Raw genomic sequence first — 20,264 nt, 5'->3', positions numbered from 1 at the left:
TCCTGCTGACTATTTGCTCATGTTAATTCCTACTCAGTTTTCCTATCCCATCCAGAGGACAGCAGCATGACAAACCTCCCTTCCTTGCATTGGCTTCACATCTTCTCTCTCTGTTTCTGTAGGCTGGTTTTTCTCCCCTGGATGGTGGCCAAAATGACACCAATTTAGGGCTGGTAAGAGAATGCACTGTGGACCATTTCCCTCTTTAATTTTCCTCCATTTCGTGAGGTCTTCATTTTTTAATTTTTCGTTTAATTTTTATTGGAGTATTGGGTTATTTCAATAAATTTTATTTATTTTATTTTTGGCTGCACTGGGTCTTCATTGCTGCGCGCGAGCTTTCTCTAGTTGCGACAAGCGGGGGCTACTCTTCGTTGCGGTGCACAGGCTTCTCATTGTGGTGGCTTCTCTTGTTGCAGAGCACGGGCTCTGGGTGCGCGGGCTTCAGTAGTTGTGGCTCTCAGGCTCTAGAGCGCAGGCTCAGTAATTGTGGCACACAGGCTTAGTTGCTCCGCGGCATGTGGCATCTTCCAGGACCAGGGCTCGAACCTGAGTCCCCTGCATTGGCAGGTGGATTCTTAACCACTGAGCCACCAGGGAAGCCCTGGAGTATAGTTGATTTACAATGTTATGTTAGTTTCTGCTGCACAGCAAAGTGAATTAGTTGTACATATACATATATCCACTCTTTTTTAGATTCTTTTCCCATATAGGTCATTACAGAGTATTGAGTAGAGTTCCCTGTGCTATACAGTAGATTCTTATTAGTTCTATTTTATATATAATGGTGTGTATATGTAAACCCCTATCTCCCAATTTATCCCTCCCCCACCCCCCTTTTCCCCCTTGGTAACCATAAGTTTGTTTTCTACATCTGTGACTGACTCTATTTCTGTGTTGTAAATAAGCTCATTATGAACTTTTTTTAGATTCCACACATAAGCGGTATCATGTGATATTTGTCTTTGTCTGACTTACTTCACTCAGTATGACAATGTCTACGTACGTCGACGTTGCAGCAAATGGCATTATTTCATTCTTTTTTATGGCAGAGGTCTTGCTGAGCACAGTCTGCAACTCCTATAGTGATGGAGAGAACAAAAAGCTATGGGAGCCTCCCATTTACACTCAGGATCTCAGGATCAGATCGAGGTTACCGAAGGAGGAACTGAGTAATTTGTTTATGTCAATCTCTCCACCAAGTCTTGAAAAGTTCTGAAATGAACACACTTCTTTTGGGGGCTTAAGGTTCTTATTTCGCTTTTTTGTTTCAAAAATACAGGGAAAAGAAAAGGCCATTGAGTCTCCTCCTCCTTTGACCACTGGAAGAAAGGTAGAGAAAAAGAAAAAGAAAAAAGTTAACAGAGAGAGGACACACATCCCTCCTCTTTCCTTGCCCTCTCCCCATCCATGGGCAAAATCTAATAAAGATGATTAAATTACATGTCTTTTCCTCCCATTGAAATCCACTGCATACTATTCAAATATTAGAACTCAGGAAATAAGGCAGGACAAGATTCCTCATGAAACCTTAGAAGGCAGCATAGGGGTCTGAGCTGGAGGTCTGCCTGGCCGGGCGGCTCTAATTAAGAAATCACCCTGCTGAGCAGAACTTAATCTAAATAAAATATAAAAAGGAATTCAGTGAAAACCATTACCTCCTCCCAACACACCTCAGGTCCAGAGCTTCCACCCCCTTCGGTCCTAATAACTTTCTCTCCCAGTACTGGGGAGTTCGATGTTGTTTTATGTGCCCACGATACAATCAAGTATAAAGACAGCTCTTGAAGAGGGAGCTGAGTCTTGTGCCAGCCTCTTGCCGGTTGGCCAGACCTTCTCAGGGCCAGAGGCAGATGTAGTTGATGTTTTTTTGGTTTGGAGCGGGATAGAGGATGAGATTTGATCAAGGATTGATAAAACAGTTGGACATCTAGCCCACTCGTCCAGCTTTAACACAGTGAGCTGGGAATTCACAGCCCCTCTGTAGTGTGGCTGGGTTTTGCTGGCCTATCCATCAGCTGTTTGTGATGGGTCAGCCACTTGAGAGCAGCGGGGCTTTGTTCAGTATCCTTGTTCCAGTTAGTTCTTTAAGCTGTACTGAGTCGGCCTCAGACCTCTTCTCCATCCAGGCCCTGGGTTATATCCCTCTGATAGTGGTTGACATTGTTTGGCCTCATTTCCACCTACACTCCATAGAAACCTATGTTGTGTTCTTGCTGTTGACTCCTGTTCAGTGTACTGTTCTCTTTACGTGTCTCTGGCTTTGCATGGGCTGCCAGGTCTGCCCACAACAGTGATTCTTAAACTGTTAAAAACCAGTTGAGAGAGGTGGACCCTCTCCCTAGGGGGAGAAAAAGCACATATGCATATAAACTTTCCCATTGGGTGGTCAGTCTAATTATTTAGGCAATTCACCTCCCTTTCCTTGCTTCATATTTTACACGGTCCTTATAGTATATAAGGAGAGAGGAAAAAATGGAAATAGAACTGTGAAAAGGTTGAAAAAAATGGAGAAGAGGAAAGAAAAAAGAGCAAAGAGAAGTGATCAGAACACCCAAGCCAGATGCGGAGAAATGATTTCAAAAGAAAATGTCTGTTTTTCCCATCTCTAGTCATAAAGATTTTGACAAGGAGCTTGGCATTTATCAAAAAGGAAAACAAGAGAAACAGCAGTCATCTTCCTAAGGGCCCAACACTGTTGGAATTCAATGACCTAATTCTGTACAAGGTTTGCAGGGAGAGATTGCCTCTCTTGTCTGAAATCTCATGGCATCAGGACCACTGTTTTCTCAACAGCCCATGCCACAGCACTATCAGAGGTCAGGCATAAAGAACAGAGGATATGAGGGAAAGTCTGGATACTATGCTTAGAAAACATATTTTTAAATGACTGTAGATTCTCATTCCGTATCTTACTGGTTGCTTATCTTAGCAGTTGTCAACTTTTCATTACTTTTGTAGACATTATATAATATCTTCTTCCCCTTCCCCAGTCACCAGCTGGTACCCCGTCTCATCCCAGAATGGGATGGGGGTTGGGTCAGCTTTAGCTGAATAACTTTCATGCTGACATTTGAAAGAACCAATTCCCAGCTATGGAACAAACCTAAATGTTCTACAATTATTGTAGAACCAAATCGATCTCAAGAAAGAAATCTGTGTCTCATTCTCAGTGAGACATAAGCATGATTCATAGGAATGTAAGCTGATACAAACTTTCTGTAGGATAATGTGTCTCCAGTTTTTAGCATTCGTTGTAATAAATAAACAAGGCAAAGATTTCAAAAACAAAATGCAGTGACTATTAACCACCAAAATGATCTCATTCACGTTTGTTCCAGAAATATTTTAATAATTATTAATACTTAATAATATTTAATACTAAATGTGCCTTCAAACAGCATCAGAACTCAGTAAGTGGTGTTTAGATCTCAATATAAGACTGTGCTTGGTTGCAAAAAAAGACGGATAAAATCCTGTGTTTGCCCTAAAAAAAGAAAAAGAAATCTAAAAGTTCAAAAGTCAAAACAAGTTGTTAGAATTTGTTAGTTACCTTAAGCTTAGATGTTTTTATCTGTAAAATGGGGACAATAATGGGGTTATTCTGAAGGTTGAATACGTGTAAAAGCCTCAATCTCCTGCAAGGTTGATCAGCTTTAACACTGTTGACATTTCAGGTGGGGATAATTTTTTGTTGTGAGGGCCTGTCCTGTGCATCGTAGGATGTTTAGCAGTATCCTAGCTTCTACCGGCTAGATGCCAGTAGCAACCCACCTACGTGCCACCACACTTCCATTGTCACAGTCAAAAATGTCTCCAAACATTTCCAAATGTCCCCAAGGGGCCAAAATACCCCTGGTTGAGAACCGCTATTCTAGTGCTTGGCATATAGTAATCGTTCCATAAATATTAGATGTTATTATTTATTTATTTATTGGCTGTTCCTCGCAGCATGTGGGATCCTAGTTCCCCCACCAGGGAATCAAACCCTCGCCCCCTGAGTGGAAGTGCAGCAACTTAACCACTGGACTTCTAGGGAAGTCCCCAGATGTTATTTTTATTATCGTTAAAATTATTACTAACAGCAGCATCACCCTGCTATGATGACAGCTCCTTTCTCTCACTGAATTTTTTAAAATAATGCTGCATTTCTGCATCCTTTCAATACAAAGAGCTGAAAAAGGGCAACATCATTAATTTGACAGCAGTCCAACAGGAAACCTACAATCCCCTGAGATGTCTCCTTTCCTGGAAGGCAAAAAGGCCGCCCTCTTGTTCAGCTCTGGAAATTAGGTACATTGCTCAGGCTCAGAGTTTGTGAGACGCTACAGATTCTTCCATTGGCATACACTTTCCAGCTGTAGGCACTCCTGGTTTCGTTGGCTCTTGACGCCGCTTTTGGAGATTTCCAAGAGTGCCACCACCTGAGAAAGGAAGGCAAGAGATGCTCAGGAGAACTCTTCAACAGGACTCACCCCCTTTGCTGTTTTTAGTGGTTTTGTGCTTGTTTGGGTTGACAAGTGTGTTCTTTTGCCCAAATCGTTCTTGCGTCTTCTAACAGTGTTTGCTTTAGGTGTTTTGATACCACGCTGTTTTGAAGGCACTAATGTTTTTCATGGCATGTCTTGGTGTTAAGTGTACAAACTGAGAGGTAAGTGCTGGTGACAGTATTCCTCAAAGTCTTTGACAAAATAACTGCTAACAGTAGAGAAAAGTGAAAAGAGTTCCAGGGGTCTGGGAGTGGCAAGCTGAAAATATGAAATTTCTCTCCACCTGTGTTAGTTGTATCTTTAGAATATGTGCACATCTTACTTTCTACGCTAGAATGTTTTTTCACCTGTTTCAAAATGTGTAAGTGGACTCTCCATGCTGGGCCCTGTATATCCGGTGGCTTTTCCTACCCCGCTTTTGAAAGTATGCACGACGCACTTGCAAAGGAAAGATCACAACCTGCACAACAGGTTTCTTTTAATAAAGAAAATTGTCAGCCTAGCAAAGCCCCCTAGCAGATCCTACATTTGTTGCTTTTTTCTTCTTCCCCTTCCTTACCACCAAGCCTGGCTCTTCCCATCATGATAAGTGAGCCTTCTTCTAGTCCCTACCACCCACCACGCACCACCATGCCAACCTCCTCACACCCTGTGCATTCCTTTTTTTTCTTCTTTTTTTTGTGGTACGCGGGCCTCTCACTGCTGTGGCCTCTCCCGTTGCGGAGCGCAGGCTCCGGACGCGCAGGCGCAGCGGCCACGGCTCACGGGCCCGGCTGCCCCGCGGCACGTGGGATCCTCCCGGACCGGGGCGCGAACCCGCGTGCCCTGCTGCATCGGCAGGCGGACTCTCAACCACTGCGCCACCAGGGAAGCCCACACCCTGTACGTTCTGCACAAACCTGGACATTTCCGCTTCCTGGAGGCCTGTCTCTCTGTGACCTTGAAGTTCTTCAAACGCAGTCTTGAAATCAAACCACCTGTGAGGGTTTCCCCGATGAATTATCCTCCGTGACAGCCTCTCCTCCTGTACCTACCTTGTCCACACAAAGAAATGCTTTTTAAAAATTCACTTCAGGGACTTCCCTGGTGGTCCAGTGGTAGAGAGCCCATGCGCCCTGGAGCCCGCACACCACAACTACACAGAGAAAACCTGCATGCCACAACTAGAGGGAAGCCTGATCACCGCAATGAAGAGCCCGCGTGTCGCAACAGAAGATCCCGCGTGCCTCAACGAAGATCCCATGTGCCGCAGCTGAGACCTGAGGCAGCCAAAAAAATAAATAAATAATAAATCTTTTTTTAAACATTCACTTTAGAGCCAAGCTTTCTTCCCTCTTACTTTAAATTTTTATAATTTTAAAATCTAAGGATGGCTAGAAACAAGTGATGTCTGTTTAAATTTGCATATCACAAGTCACATATTTCCTAAGAAATAACAGACTCCATATTTATGTATTTCAATAAAAATATAAACAGGAGCTACTTATAATCTCTTCTAATGGCCTAATTATGATTTCCTTGAGGGTAAGGAATGTCTATTTTCCATTCTGTTTTCCTCTTCGTATTTAACTCAAAGGTTTGGACAGTTTCAGACCTTCAAAAAATATATGTTGAATGAACCTAAGAACGAATGAGCGATTTTGCACTTGTAAACCTCACTTCCATGAGCTGTAGGTGGTCTGCACACTTGGGTAAAGTGCTCACGCTTAGGAGACCGTGTCGGTATCAGGCTTGTGCAGCCTGTTCGTTGTCTTGCAGTTATGGGCTAGTTCGAGGCATGGTCACCGCGTCTCCCTTGTTTATACTTGACCTCATCCGTGTCCTTCAAAGCCCCAAGCATGGAGTTTTGCCTGTAGTAGTTACCTGAGAAATGTTATGGAATGAATGTCATTTGCAGCATAATACAGAGAGCATAAGCAAACGAACTTGGAGAAAAGGTAATCGGTTAAAGTAAATAACAGCCAGCTTGTCCCCCACATATGTATAAGGCTAGACTAAATGTTCCTAGAGGGAGGGAGAACCATCTGATGAAGCATGATGTGCAGGTTTGAGGATCAGGGGACCAGGACCGAGACCGGCTCTGTAAACACCGTCCCCCTTCCATACTTTCCACAGTGCTGGATCGATGTCTTCTGGAGTAAGAACTGGAGTGTGATTTTATTTTTCTAGATGTTTGTGTCTTTATTAACTCCTGTCCTCCAGGCTGGGGGAAGGTCTGCCTATTATGAGGCGGCTATGGCCTTCTGGGTTGTTAAGAACTTAGTTAAAAATCATAACTTGGGGCTTCCCTGGTGGCGCAGTGGTTGAGGTTCCACCTGCCGATGCAGGGGACGCGGGTTCGTGCCCCGGTCCGGGAAGATCCCACGTGCCGCGGAGCGGCTGGGCCCGTGAGCCGTGGCCGCTGCGCCTGCGCGTCCGGAGCCCGTGCTCCGCAACGGGAGAGGCCACGACAGTGAGAGGCCCGCGTACCGCAAAAAAAAAAAAGAAAGAAAATCATAACTTGTATTGATAATGAATGTGGCCTGTGGATTTTTTCACTTATAGATGCTATCAGTACTTTCAAAATGAAGACAAGCCACCATAGTTAGGAGTGGCGGCGTCTACTGAGGGCAGAGTGTGCTGATTGATAGAAGAAATGCCAGGCCTTGGGATCCTGATGCGGACCCAGTGATCAGCCGAAACTGGAATTACGACTTTGTCCGGACTTAGTCAAATACCAAGGACTTGGGGCACTTTTGCGACACTCACACGTAACTAGGAAGTTTGAAAGCAACCCTTAGAACTTGTACGTGGACGCTACAGGAACAAGAGTTCACGTGAAATGTTGTTTCGTGGACCTTCTGGATGCACTCTTACTAGTCGCATGTAAGTTGCTTGTGACGACTTGAAGTCCAGTGCGAATCAACTGGAGACCACGCTTAACAGTCTGTCTTCTGACCAGTTAAAGACACAAGTGGTCCTCCAGTCAACAGAGCCCATCCAGGTAGGACAGACAGACACCAGCTTTGGAGTGGGGCATCTGTGACTCTACTTGATGCAAGAGCAGTAAGAATACATCACTTGTGTCTGAACAGAGCTCAGTTACAAATGCGAGATAAATGACTCTGAAAAATCTTCCGGTGGACCTCTTGACTTCGGGTATGATCAGCTTTTCCGGAAAGAGTGAAACAGAGCTGCAATTGGATAGACAGGTCCTCAAGAGAAAAGTTCTTCTATTCGTGAGATTTAGCGTAAAGAAAGACACAGCACAGGAGGTAGTCCAGGCTGATCTCGTCTGGTGGCTGCGGTCAAGCTGGCACTTAACCTGGCATCTGTAAAGCAGGTCCAGTGATACCTACCCCATGGTGTGGCTGTAATGAATGGTCACATGACATAAAGTACTCAGCGTGATGGGTCATGTATCTGGTGTACAGAAAGCATTTACAAATGCTTGACCCGACAAGACACCCAGCTTCAGACCTACACTCAGACGCGCCCTCCACTACTGGCTCTAATGAAACAGCACTAACCAAGAGTGGCCAAGCCTGCAGAAGGACAAGGGGTACATCCTTGCAAAGCCAGTCTCCAGCCCGTGGAAGGTGAGGAACTAAATCTCTGCCACGTGCGCCTAAGTGACGGGGGCAGGGTTGCTCCCTGCAGGACTTTTAAATAACTGCGATTTGCCCACGGCATGGTTCCCGGGCCTGAAGTTGCCTCCTTTCCTCATAATAACTGTCCTCCAGGTAGCTTGTGGCCAGTGGGCCAAGAAACAGAAGGCAGTTGGTGTCAGCCTCCCGAGATGCCAAGTGGAGAAGTTTTTCTCAGGTTTCTGGGTGGGTTTTTAAGCCAACACCCTTGAAAGGAAGCCGAGCCTGCATGCCACAGGCATCTGGGACACAAGGACCTACACAGAAGTTTTGAAAAGTTCAGTATCGCCTGCCGACGATAAAGGGGCGTTCACTGCGGGCGCGCCGCAGAGTGGGTGGAGTCGGGGCTGCCAGGCCGGTCCTCGGACCGAGTGTGCGGCCAGTGCTCCTTTTCCAGAACTGAGTATGTGCCAGGACGGTTGAAAGCTTTCGGGGACGCCCATAGACACAGATAGCGAGCCCCCCCACTCCCCCAGCCCGTCTTTTCCGTGGAACTTAGCAGCAGCTACCAGGGGCGTCGCCACAGAGCATTCATTTTTTCCCTTGCCCGGTTTCCCACATTCTGTGACCACCTTGGAGCGTGCCAGGGAAAATACTGAGAGCCTAGGTAAACGAAGGGGAACCCAACATTCACCAGTCTGGCCTTAAAATAGCCGGCGGAACGCCCCCATCCCGGCGGGCACACAGGCGGTGACTGTGAACTAGCGTGTTCAGCACGCCCGCCCGCCCGCCCCACCACCTCGCCCCGGTCCCCGTGAGAGCCTGTGTCAGCGGACAGAGACGTAGGCTTTGCTGCCGCGTCGCCTCGGCCCACGCCCACCCCCACCCCACGACTTCGGTGAATATTAATGAACACGATCGATGCAAAGCCGTGCGCGCCCCTGGGCTGGGTGGGGGGGACCTTAGTGAAAGGTACCTCTGCGGTGGGGTGGAGGCCTCAACAGAGCCCTGGGGCAGAGCCAAGAGCGTTCTTGGAGGAGAGAGGAAGCTTGGGGAGTTGTAGGACACTCCCCGGGGCTGCGCACCCCAGGCGGAAAGAAAAGCGTCTCCATACTGACCATTGGAGGAGACCCTGGGCCATAGCTCTAGAACTTGCTGCTGGGTCGTAAGGCTGTGAATTCCTGATGGGGTGTGTGCAGTGCGGAGGGGGGGCCCACCAGGAAGAGAGGTACATAGAGAGCAGGAAGACAGGGAGAAGGTAATCTGGGGTGAGGAGAAGGAAGAGGGTCTAGTATATGCTGCATCAGCATAATATTTTCCAAGCGCTCTATGTGTTAAGCTGCCAGATTTAGCAAATAAAAAATGCAAGATACCAAGCTAACTTTGAATTTCAGATCAACAACAGTTACATGTGTGTGTGTGTGTGTGTGTGTGTGTGTGTGGTACGCGGGCCTCTCACTGCTGGGGCCTCTCCCGCCGCAGAGCACAGGCTCCGGACGCACAGGCCCAGCCGCCCCGTGGCACGTGGGACCCTCCCGGACCGGGGCACGAACCCTCATCCCCTGCATCGGCAGGCGGACCCCCAACCACTGCGCCACCAGGGAAGCCCAACCACGAAGACTTTGGGGACCTAGAGTTAGTCTTTGGTGATTTGCAACATTTCCAGATAATTTTAAATCTCACTAGTGACCTTTATAGCTATTTCTCACCACCTCTGGGAGATTATCATTTAGCCACAAAGAAAACTATTTGTCCCTCTCATGTTATTCTGAGGAAAGAGTACGGACACCAAGAAGCCAGGGATAGGCAGACACCCTCCCAGCAATGGTTTCCTCCCACGTGGCTCTTTCCTGTACCAGCTGATGGAAACAGATGAAGGACCAGAGGGTCCATCAGTAATTCTACTAACAATATGGACTCACTTCATGTTGGATTCAGAAGCCTTTGGGGAATGATGCAATAAAGACACTAGTTCCCTACCCCAGAATATTCACAGTACACCTGGAAGGCAAAATCATTCTTCAATAAGGCAATGACTTAAGAGGCTGAGCATATAACCACATACAGGTGCAAATAAATATGAGGCAGATGGAGTTCATTTATGCTACAGTGACAGAGAATGGACCACATGGGCCTAACCAAGATGTGAGCTTTCAATGGGTACATAGAGAGTTGGGGAAGAAGGCAGGAATCTTGCAAGAGTAAATAACGTTCTGTGCAAAGATAGGAAGGTTTCGAGGACGTGCCAGAAAATCAGCAAGAAGGGGAGCCTAATTAAGGAACTAGATGGGGGATAGGTGAAGTCTCCACCAGGTAGGCTGCGCTCTAGACTCATTAAATTAACCCACAAACCAGATTGCACTGAAATAATTGGATTTCTTAACGTTTTTTCCTATTGTACTATGATTTAAGAAGATTTGCAGAAACATTGAATGGTCCACCAATTTAAAAACATTTCCTCCACCAACCTGAAATTCCATGCACTGAATCATGTTGATTATACATTCCTAGGGGAGTATAAGTTGCTTCACTGTCTTTGGAAGGCAATTTGGCAATAGCTTGAGAAATCACAAATCGCGTTCTCTTTAAGTAGTAAATTCAACTTTCAGGAGTTTATCCTGCAGGCATACTTGAACATGAGCCAGGTTATTTACTCTGGCATTGTTTATGAGATCAAAATATTGAAGCAACCTAAATGCCCATCACAAGGGGACTAGTTAAATCTGTTATGCTATTAATATATTTGTAGAATATATGCAAATTAATAATGTGGAAACTTTCAATACTGATATAGAAGAATCTCTAAAATGTATTGTTTTTTAAAAAGACAAGACACAGGAAAGCCTGTAAAATATGGTGCCACATTGTTAAAAATTAAAGGGGCTTCAAGGAGGTAGAATATAACCCCCTCCCCAGTGAGTATGGGTTGAATTTAATGCCGTTATGCCAACAAGTCATAGTATAGAAGGGAGAAAGAGTTGAGACTACAGGGTTGAGACTTAGCAAACACTACCTCAGCCACGCGATCAGGTTCATACGGTCGGTGGTAAGTCATGTGGATACTATGAACCTTTGATATGATGAGGAGGAGAGCACTTCCTCTCTTTGGTGGTCCTCCCCCAAACCCATAACCCTGGCAAAAACCACGAGAAAAATATTAGCCCAACTCAACTTGAGGAATGTTCTACAAAATCTTTGACCAGCCCTCTGCGAAACTGTCCAGGTCATCAAAAGGAGATAAGTCTGAGAAACTAGCACAGACTAGAGGAAGCTGAGGAGACACGACACTTAAAGGCAAGGTGGTACCCTGGATGAGATCCCAGGGCAGAGAAAGGACAAGAGGATGAAACTAGTAAAATCTGATTAACTGCGGTTTTAGTCATTGACAGTGTACCGATGTTGGTTCCTTAGCTGTGACAGATGTACCACAGGAATGTAAGATGTTAACAAGGGGAAACTGCGTGACGGCATATATAGGAACTCTGTAATAGCTTTGCAACTTTAAAGTTTCTAAAATACAACGCATAAAAATTAAAAAGGGGGGTAGAGAGTATACGATGGGTCACGCTCACATAAAACCTTTGTGGAAGGACCGGCCATAAACTGATCATTTCAGCTGCCTCCAAAGAAGGATCTGAGTTATTGGAGGGGAAGGTTTTACTACATGCACTTTTATATTTTGAATTATGAATCATGAAAATTTATTACCATTTAAAAAATAATAAAATTTGCATTTTACAAAAAAAAAACGGAATTTTTAATCCAAGTTGTTTCTAAAAGACACGTTAGTTTTGAGATACACTTGTTTTTTGTTTTGTTTTTTTTTTGCGGTATGCGGGCCTCTCACTGTTGTGGCCTCTCCCGTTGCGGAGCACAGGCTCCGGACGCGCAGGCCTGGCGGCCACGGCTCACGGGCTTAGCTGCTCCGCGGCATGTGGGATCTTCCCGGACCAGGGCACGAACCCGTGTCTCCTGCATCGGCAGGCGGATTCTCAACCACTGCGCCACCAGGGAAGCCCGATACACTTGTTTTTAGTAACCCATCAAATCAGATTTCATACCCCATCACATCATCCCCCAAGGAATTAATTAATTTGAATTAATTTCTCATATTAATAAGTTGGATGGTCCCAAATTACAGGTCTTCAAGGACATTGGTATCGGGTATATGCAAGTGTTGAGGGGAAAGAAAGCCTTCGGTAAAGCCTCGGGTAAATGCCTAAGAAGATTCTGAGCACCCATGGGAAAAGATGAAGGTACCTGGCACCAAGGGGGTGGTGGGAAATAGAGAAGATGGCCAGAGAGGGTGACTGGATGCCACAAAGACTGACTTTGCTGACATGAAACACACATGAGATCAGCTCTCCTTCTGCTCCCCAAAAGACTAGATCCTGTATCATCTCAGTTCTAAAACGCGCCTTTCTCTGCTCTGACCCATAAGCAGGAAAAATGTACTGCGCTGTTGGACTTCTTCTGAAGGGCACTCCGGACCGTAAGAGAGCTGACTCTGGGGGCAGTCCGTCCTGCCCTGACCCGTCACTCTTCTGTTTCAGCTACTACTTGGCAAAAACCAACGGGAAGGTGACAATGAAGTGAATTCAAACTTGACTCCAGGAGGGAAAAAACGAGCCCTTTGGGCAGAGCCACAAGCCCGAGAGAAAGGAAGGACACAGGATTAACAGGTCACTGAGCCGGCTAGCCAGGGGCCAGGAGCCAGAAGGACACCCACCGAGCAAGGCAGGAAAACGGTTAACAACTCAAGGTGACAAATTAAGCCAGCGACTCGGGGGCTCCAGCTTGGCTGATTGCGAAGTCAAAACAGAGCTGTCGGAAACTGGAAGGTGCTGTCACTTTTACTGTATTTTTCCACACTTTTTTTTTTTTTTTTTAATTTGGAAACTTTCGTGGGGAGCCGGAAAACGCAGGCTGGAGAACTCCCCGCGTCTGAGAGGGGAGAAACTGTGTCCCTGCGTGGCTCTCAGTCTAATTCAGATCAGCAGCTCGCCAAGGGCGTCCACCGCCAGGGCAGCCAGGCTACCTAGCCCCGCCACCGCCCCCCGCCCCCCGCCCCGTGGAAACATCCTCACCTCCTCTCGTTCTCACTGCCCTCTGACGCCAGCAGTGTGTAACCGCTGCCAAACGACACGCACGGCATCCTCCCCCCACCAGCCCCACCAGCCGCCCTCGCTACTAAACAAGGAACAGATGGAGAGAGGATAGTGGCACCCCCAAAGTGGGCACGAGGGAAACCCGCGGCCGAGAGGCAGAGGAGAAGTAGAATACTCTGTGCTTATCCCAGCTGATACGTAAGCAAGGACCCTGCTCCACAATGCCGACACGTGAACGGCCAGCCCGTGGAAATTCATGAAAAGCAAATGGTGAACGCAGGATGTTTGACATGATCTTGTGCCCCGTTTCGGGGAGAGTGTAGGAAATTAGCACACACTGTGACAGACGTCCTGGGAAGTTTACTTGCCCCTTGGCTCTTAGGACCCTCGGCCTCTTGTTCTGAACTTCTAGGCAGGAGTAGTTACTAAGCACTTACTTTCTAAGTATTCTCATCATGATTGAACATTTAAGTAACAGTTTCTACATCAGAGGGCATGTCCACATCAAAGATTAACTTTGTAGATTATTTTAACTCCTCATAGAACTGACAACTTGACATTAAGGATAAACATGCTTGTCATCCCCCTTACACACACACACACACACACACACACACACACACACGTACACACATGCACACACCTCCTCTCCTCTCCTCCAGCAAACCTTACACTTGCTTCTGAGGTCTCCCCAAAGGGCACGGGATCTGCTATCCCCAAAACAGCTGTTTTCCAAACGGCTCAGCCGGTGAAATGTTTCCCTATAATTTGGCCAAAGCCATATCGCCCTGGTCTCGGGTGCCTTCGTGACGGCTCGGGGCTAATGCCTGGTGGGTCCTCCATTGCAGACCTTATGCACCCTGCCCCCTGACCTATCTCATGGAATAGTGCAGAAACACAATTCCTCTATTGTTCTCTGACTTGGGGATTGAGGAAAGGGGGTACATGCGTGCGCACACAAAACTTCCCTCGAAAAGACTAGTGCGAGTATTAGCCAACAGTGGTGGCTATAAGCCAATCTGCTCTCAAATCCTCCCGAGCGCCAGGGCATCTCAGAGCCCCTTAAAGCCCCAAACACAAGACTATGTGTTCTCCTGCATTTTGCCATGACTGGGCCAGTGCTTAATGCCACCCTCCCTCACCCCCAAGGCTAATAAGCAGAGGAAAAAAGCAGTGAATAATGCATGTGTCTGAGCCCTGGGTCCCCATTCCCTGTAAGTCTGTAAGAGGCAGATGTCCGGGGCCAGACATCACTGACAACTGCTTTGCCCAATGTCGTTCGGGCAAAATGCTTATTAGAATGCTGCTGTAGGTTACAGTTTGTAGTTAATGTTCAATGATGTACTTTCTCCCCTTGCACCTTTTTTTTTTTTTTTTTCCGGCCAGAGGGCATGTGGGATCTTAGTTCCCCAACCAGGGATGAAGCCAAGCCCCCTGCGCTGGAAGCGCAGAGTCTTAACCACTGGACCGCCAGGGAAGTCCCCTCCCCCTTGCATCTTAGGTGAATAACAATCATTGACCCCTGTGCTACCACCCTGCTGGCTGTTGTAGCCTCCCATCAGGAGTTATGGGTATGTCTTGGAAAGGAAATTAAATTGTTCCAAAACTTGGTACACAGGTACTTATACCGCAGGCATACTTCAAACCGTAATCTCCGAGAAAATGAAGTCTTTAATGTTAGCCTACCCAATATATTGATTGTACAGGTGACGATGGGAGACCTACAAAGAAGGCAAGTGGGAGGATGGAAAGAGTGGTGATATATTTACCTAATACCAATTAACTGATTAACTGAATTTAAGTTACTGATAAATGAAAGGAGACATTAAAAGAATTTGCCAAGTGAGTCCAATAACTCTGTGAATATTCTACCCAAGAGAGTACATAGGTGTGTAAATAAATAGAGAGGTGACCCTTACCTGCAGTTCAGGGCCGATTCAATCGTTCCTTTATTCTTCAAACAGTTAGTGACTCCCTACTACATTACTCAGGTTTCTCTTAGAGCAGCCATGTTAAAAATCCTGTTATTCCCAGAGAAATCAGTACCGTTTGGAAAACACAGTCCTGGGAAAGAAAGCCTCAAGGTTGAGCAAAGAAGAGGACGGTTGCTATGCAATGGCAAATTGGGAAAGATTTCAAGCATCTATGGTTCATTGTTGAGAAGACCTGCACATATCTATGAAATACATTTATAAAGTATTAAGCATAACCCCGTTCCTACGAATCTATACCATGTCTTTGCAGCATTCAGCCTCATTTCTCATGCAGCAGGCTATCAGAAGAGCCTCCACTGCGAGATCTAGAGCCTGCATCTAAATTACCAAGTCACAATGACTCAGTATTCTCCAGTGTGATTATTTTATACTCATATGCACACACACCTGAACAGAACAAGCAGTGTATCACTGTTTGTATATAACTTTGATAGTGTGTGTTCTGATACACACCCATACACACCCATACACACACACACACACACACACACACACACACACACACACACGGTCTTTCCCATATGGGAAGTCTAAGGTCTTAGTTAAACTCCAGAAAGCCTTCTTTTGTAATAATTGGAATACAGCTGAGATCCCAGATGAATCAGTTTCACAAAATGGAGGTTAAAAAGAATTAAGACTACTAAACGGGTCATTTGGAAAGTACCTAAAATCCTGAAGCGAAATGGATAAACATAAAAGAGCCTAATCTTACAGAATGTATACACTGAACCACTCTGCGGTACTATTCACTAATGACAAGGCAGATGCGAAGACACAGCTGCCGAAACAATTTTCCCCTTAGGATGCCTGGAACTGAGCACCTGATGCTGTTACACTGCCCGTAAGCAAGGCGGGCATTTTCGAGGCTTTTGTTAAGCAAATACGTGAGCCGTGCCCATCGCATTCAGTTGGGCCTGTCCCCACACAAACACAGCCACAAACCCATCCAAACTCCATACTCCTCTCTGAAAAGCTGGTATCATTTCGTTCTGCCTTACTACCAGATTATGTTCCCTGTGAGGGTGATTCTGATCCAGGCAAAGGAGAGCAAATGACAGAGCAAAGACTAACTAGGCTCCAGGGAGGCACAGAGTTGCTGTCAAGCCAGAGGGCCGGCCTGTAGGGGCCCAGCTCACCAGCACCTGCATGTGGATGAATTTTCCAGACAAGGGCACTCCCTCCCTGGGTACCAACTTGTGGGAGGAAACTAGATCCACAGCTAGTGCCCACTACTCACCGGTGCCTGAGCTACATACCTCTGAAAGCAGACAAGGCCAGGTGTTCCCATGTTCACTTCTGGGGGATCTTGCAGATTGAAAGCAGAGGAGGTGAAAGTAGGAGGTAGAGGCCCAGCCAGGACTCAGGGCAAGAAAGCTTGCTTGTCAGGAGGGGGATCCTTGACAGCTCTGTCCACACACCCCTTGCTGATTATCCCCCCAAATCAAAGGACCCCGCCCTGCTCATTCGTACACATCAACGCAATTCCCTTGCAGAGCTTGGCCTGCTTCTCCCGCAGCAGGCAGCCAGACAGGACTCAGCTGGGAGACTGCAACCGCCACCAGTACCTAAACCATGGCAAAAGGAGGGAAATAAGAATCACCATCAAATCGTCTGTCCAAGAGGAGGGAAAATAAGTCGGATTCGACTGACAAACGGCTTTTTAATCCAGGCAGCTTACTCACCTGGATCTGGCATATGAGGATTGACAAAGTCAGATCAAAATCCAAAAATCCAAATGAGCAAAATCCAAGGGGATCTACTCTGCCATGCTTTCCTCTGTCCCTCCGTCCTCAGGTGTGGGTGAGCTGACCAAGGACACGGCCCCGATAAATTCAGCCAGGTTGTAGAAAGAGAGCCAGGGGTCCCGCCTAATCCTGCCTCTCCTCAGTTTTGAGCTGAAAGCCCCGGCGGTGGTGTGCAGATTGCCTGCTCCCGACATTGAATGAGCCCACGGAATACCTCGATCTGATCTTTTATAGTGCTTTGTTTATTACCTGTGTGCCCTTATTTCATAAGGGAACTGAGAGAGAGAGAGAGAGAGAGAGAGCTCGCAGGAATGATGAAGATGACTGTTCACAGCAATCCAAAGACAGCGTTTCTTAAGCTTCATTCATAGCAGCAAATGCGGCCGAACAACCTAGCAATTGTTCTCTCAAATGTCACCTTGCTGTATGGGCCACTGTGCCGATAAAACTCGGCTCTCTCCGTTTTGTTTTTTTGGTTTTCTTGGGGTTTTTTTGCTCCCCTGGTGTCCCCCCGCCCGACAAAATGGCTGTGTTATCCTCCAAATATCTCCACCGAAATTGAACCGACAAGAAAAGCTTTTCTTCTTCTCCCAGCCGCCACCGCCCCCGTCCCCGTCCGTTTTTTCTTTCTTCTTCACGCAGCTTGAACAATTTGGCTCTGTTCTGGGTGCATTCCTGCGGCCCATTCTCTTTCAGTCCCCAGTGCAGGACCGGGGACGCTGGACCTGGAGAACACAGGCACACATTCAGCCCCAGGACGGTGCTTGCAGGGGGTGGGCAGTGGAGGGGGAAAAGTGAACCAAATATACCTAGCATGGTTGCACCGCCAACTTAATACCTGGGCAGAGAGACAAAGGCTCTTTAGAAAAAGCCCGGGCTGCGGGGTAACCCACTCCCCCTCCCTCCAGGAGTTCAAAAGATAACAGGAGTTGAAAATAAAGCCCTCACATAATTAAAGTTTTCCAAGTCATTTCAGGAGCTATTACAAATGATGACAGAGAACTCACTGCTGGCGCTTTTGGGCGAACAGTCTCTTCTCAATATCGGATGAGAGCTTTTCTCTCGTTGCGTGTGTGCGTGTGCGTGTGAGTGTGTGTGTGTGTGCGTGTGAGTGTACAGACACACGAGCATCCATCCCTGAGTTAACTGACCACCTCACATAAGCAAAGGTGTCACCACGGCTTTGCAAAGTCCCTGATTTGAAGGGAATCTACAAAATGACGAAGCCGGTATTATTCTTAACAAAGGGTAAGTGGGCACTGTATAGTTTTTATTCATGTGTTTCTGGATCCATTTCTGCTCGGGATCTGGAATTTGCACTTGCCCGTGGAAGAGGGTAGAAGTCTCAGGAATGCGTTCTGAGGGTAAAGGCAGGGTCGTAAGTGAAATCTAAATGGATCACACGGAGTTGAGAGGACCCCTCCTCTAAATGGAGCGGGTTCCCGGCCCGTGATAGTCAGACTTCAAAGGCCAACTTGGAGACAGCGTCGCCTCACTGTCCTAAGCTCCGCGGCCTCACCCGAAGCTCTTCATTAAGAGGATGAGTTTTTAGCCAGAGGTCTGGAGAGCAAAGAGAAAAAGCCAGGCCTGGAACGTAACTGGGAAATAGTGGGACAAATATGCCCTTGAACGTCAAACACGATTTTTCTATCTCGTAATTCAAAAACATTAGTCAGCCGTAAAAAAGAATGAAATCATGCCATTTGCAGCAACGTGGATGGACCCAGAGATGATCATGCTAAGTGAAGTAAGTCAGAGACAAATATCATATGATATCACTTCTATGTGGACTCTAGAAAAGATGATACAAATGAACTTATTTATGAAACAGAAACAGGCTCACAGACATAGAAAACAAACTTATGGTCTACCAAAGGGGAAAGGCATGGAGGGATAAATGAGGAGTTTGGGACTGACATATACACACTACTATATATAAAATAATCAACCAGGACCTACTGTAGAGCACAGGGAACTCTCCTCAGTATTCTATAATAACCTATATGGGAAAGGAATCTGAAAAAGAATGGATACATGTCTATGTATAACGGAACCACTGTGCTGTACACCTGAAGCTAACACAACATTGTAAGTCAATTATACCCCAATATAACAAAAATTTAATGAAAAAAAGTTTTAAAACACATACTTAGAAAATGGCTCTAAATCATGGCTCTATTTATTTGCTTTTTCAAGAAGACTGTAAACTCCAGGAGAACAGGGACTGCGGCACTGAATCCCCGGCATCTAGCACATATAAGCACTCAGTAACTCTTTCTGAATGCTGAAAAATTCCAGATTCACAAGGAAGAGAAAAACAAACATGCGGTCACGTGCGGGAGCCAGCTTGTACCCACTCACGGGTGCCGATTGTTAAGTCTACAAGACTTTGGCAAGTGGGTTGTTAAACACAGCCACTCTTAAAAGTTAAATTCTACAAGCTTACAATTAAATAAATTATATCTTAATGAAAGGTAAATACGCATATCACTTCCTTACTATTTTGTGATGTTTCACTATTGACCGTGCCCTTGACGTTGTCTCTATCTCTTGTGTCCATACAGTGGAAATACTGTCTGATGGCTGATGACTGCATATCTCTCCCCAACTCTGTGTTCAGTGATGTCACTTTTTCAGCTGAGTTAGCTATAGTGGGAAATTGAACACCATGAAAATCTAAAAATACTACGAAACAGGGTTCGATTTATGATTGTACAGTTGTCTAGACTTGAGTGATGAAGAAAATGTTAATAATGCAGATTAAACATGAAAGTATATCACATCTTTAGTTGTTCCCTTGTGAGTGACCAGCAAATATCCATCAGGGAAACATTCTTCCAGGATTCAAAAACCATTCTCTGATCCCGTGAAGAAATCACATCATCGACAAGGAAGTGAGGTTCCAACGAGCGTCTTCCTTCTTTCATCTTATTCCTTAACAAAAATGAAAATATCAACCAGTGCTCATGTTGGAATTATACTCCTTCGTCAGCTGCAAACGTCAGTGAAATGTTTTTCAAGAGTCAGTTAGCTGTATGGAATTTACAATGAAGGGTATTGCATATTTTATAATTATTTGCAAATCATATGCTACACCTTTATATCAGTAAGATTTATAATCAGCGTATGTGTGTATAAACATGAATACATTTTCTTCAGAGAGCTGGTGGTTAAACAGTTATCAGCATGTGACTATCCAATAGCACAACTACATGTAAGGAAGGGGTAATTTTAATGACTTAAAGGACGATAATTAAATAGAAGTATATGAATATGTGTGCACCTTTGCATATATGTCACTTAACTTTGGTTTCATGGAGGCGGATCACGAAACAGTAAAAGAAAACTATTGCTAGAAAAG

General features: G+C 45.9%; 1 long non-coding RNA gene across 1 annotated transcript in view; it reads right to left on the bottom strand.

The window, feature by feature from the left end:
- Window positions 1-860: 860 nt before the first annotated feature.
- LOC136793157 (uncharacterized) overlaps window positions 861-20,264 on the bottom strand; it is an 80,856-nt gene continuing 61,452 nt past the window's right edge. The window contains exons 2-5 of the long non-coding RNA XR_010838042.1: window positions 16,841-17,628; window positions 16,415-16,723; window positions 15,084-15,228; window positions 861-1,322 (exon numbers count right to left, since the gene is read on the bottom strand). This is a non-coding gene — a long non-coding RNA (uncharacterized lncRNA). The remainder of the gene's footprint in view (window positions 1,323-15,083; window positions 15,229-16,414; window positions 16,724-16,840; window positions 17,629-20,264) is intronic.

This window comes from Kogia breviceps, chromosome 19 (assembly GCF_026419965.1).
Source record: "Kogia breviceps isolate mKogBre1 chromosome 19, mKogBre1 haplotype 1, whole genome shotgun sequence".
NCBI classification, from domain to species: domain Eukaryota; kingdom Metazoa; phylum Chordata; class Mammalia; order Artiodactyla; family Physeteridae; genus Kogia; species Kogia breviceps.
This window is presented reverse-complemented; position numbering and strand designations above follow the sequence as displayed.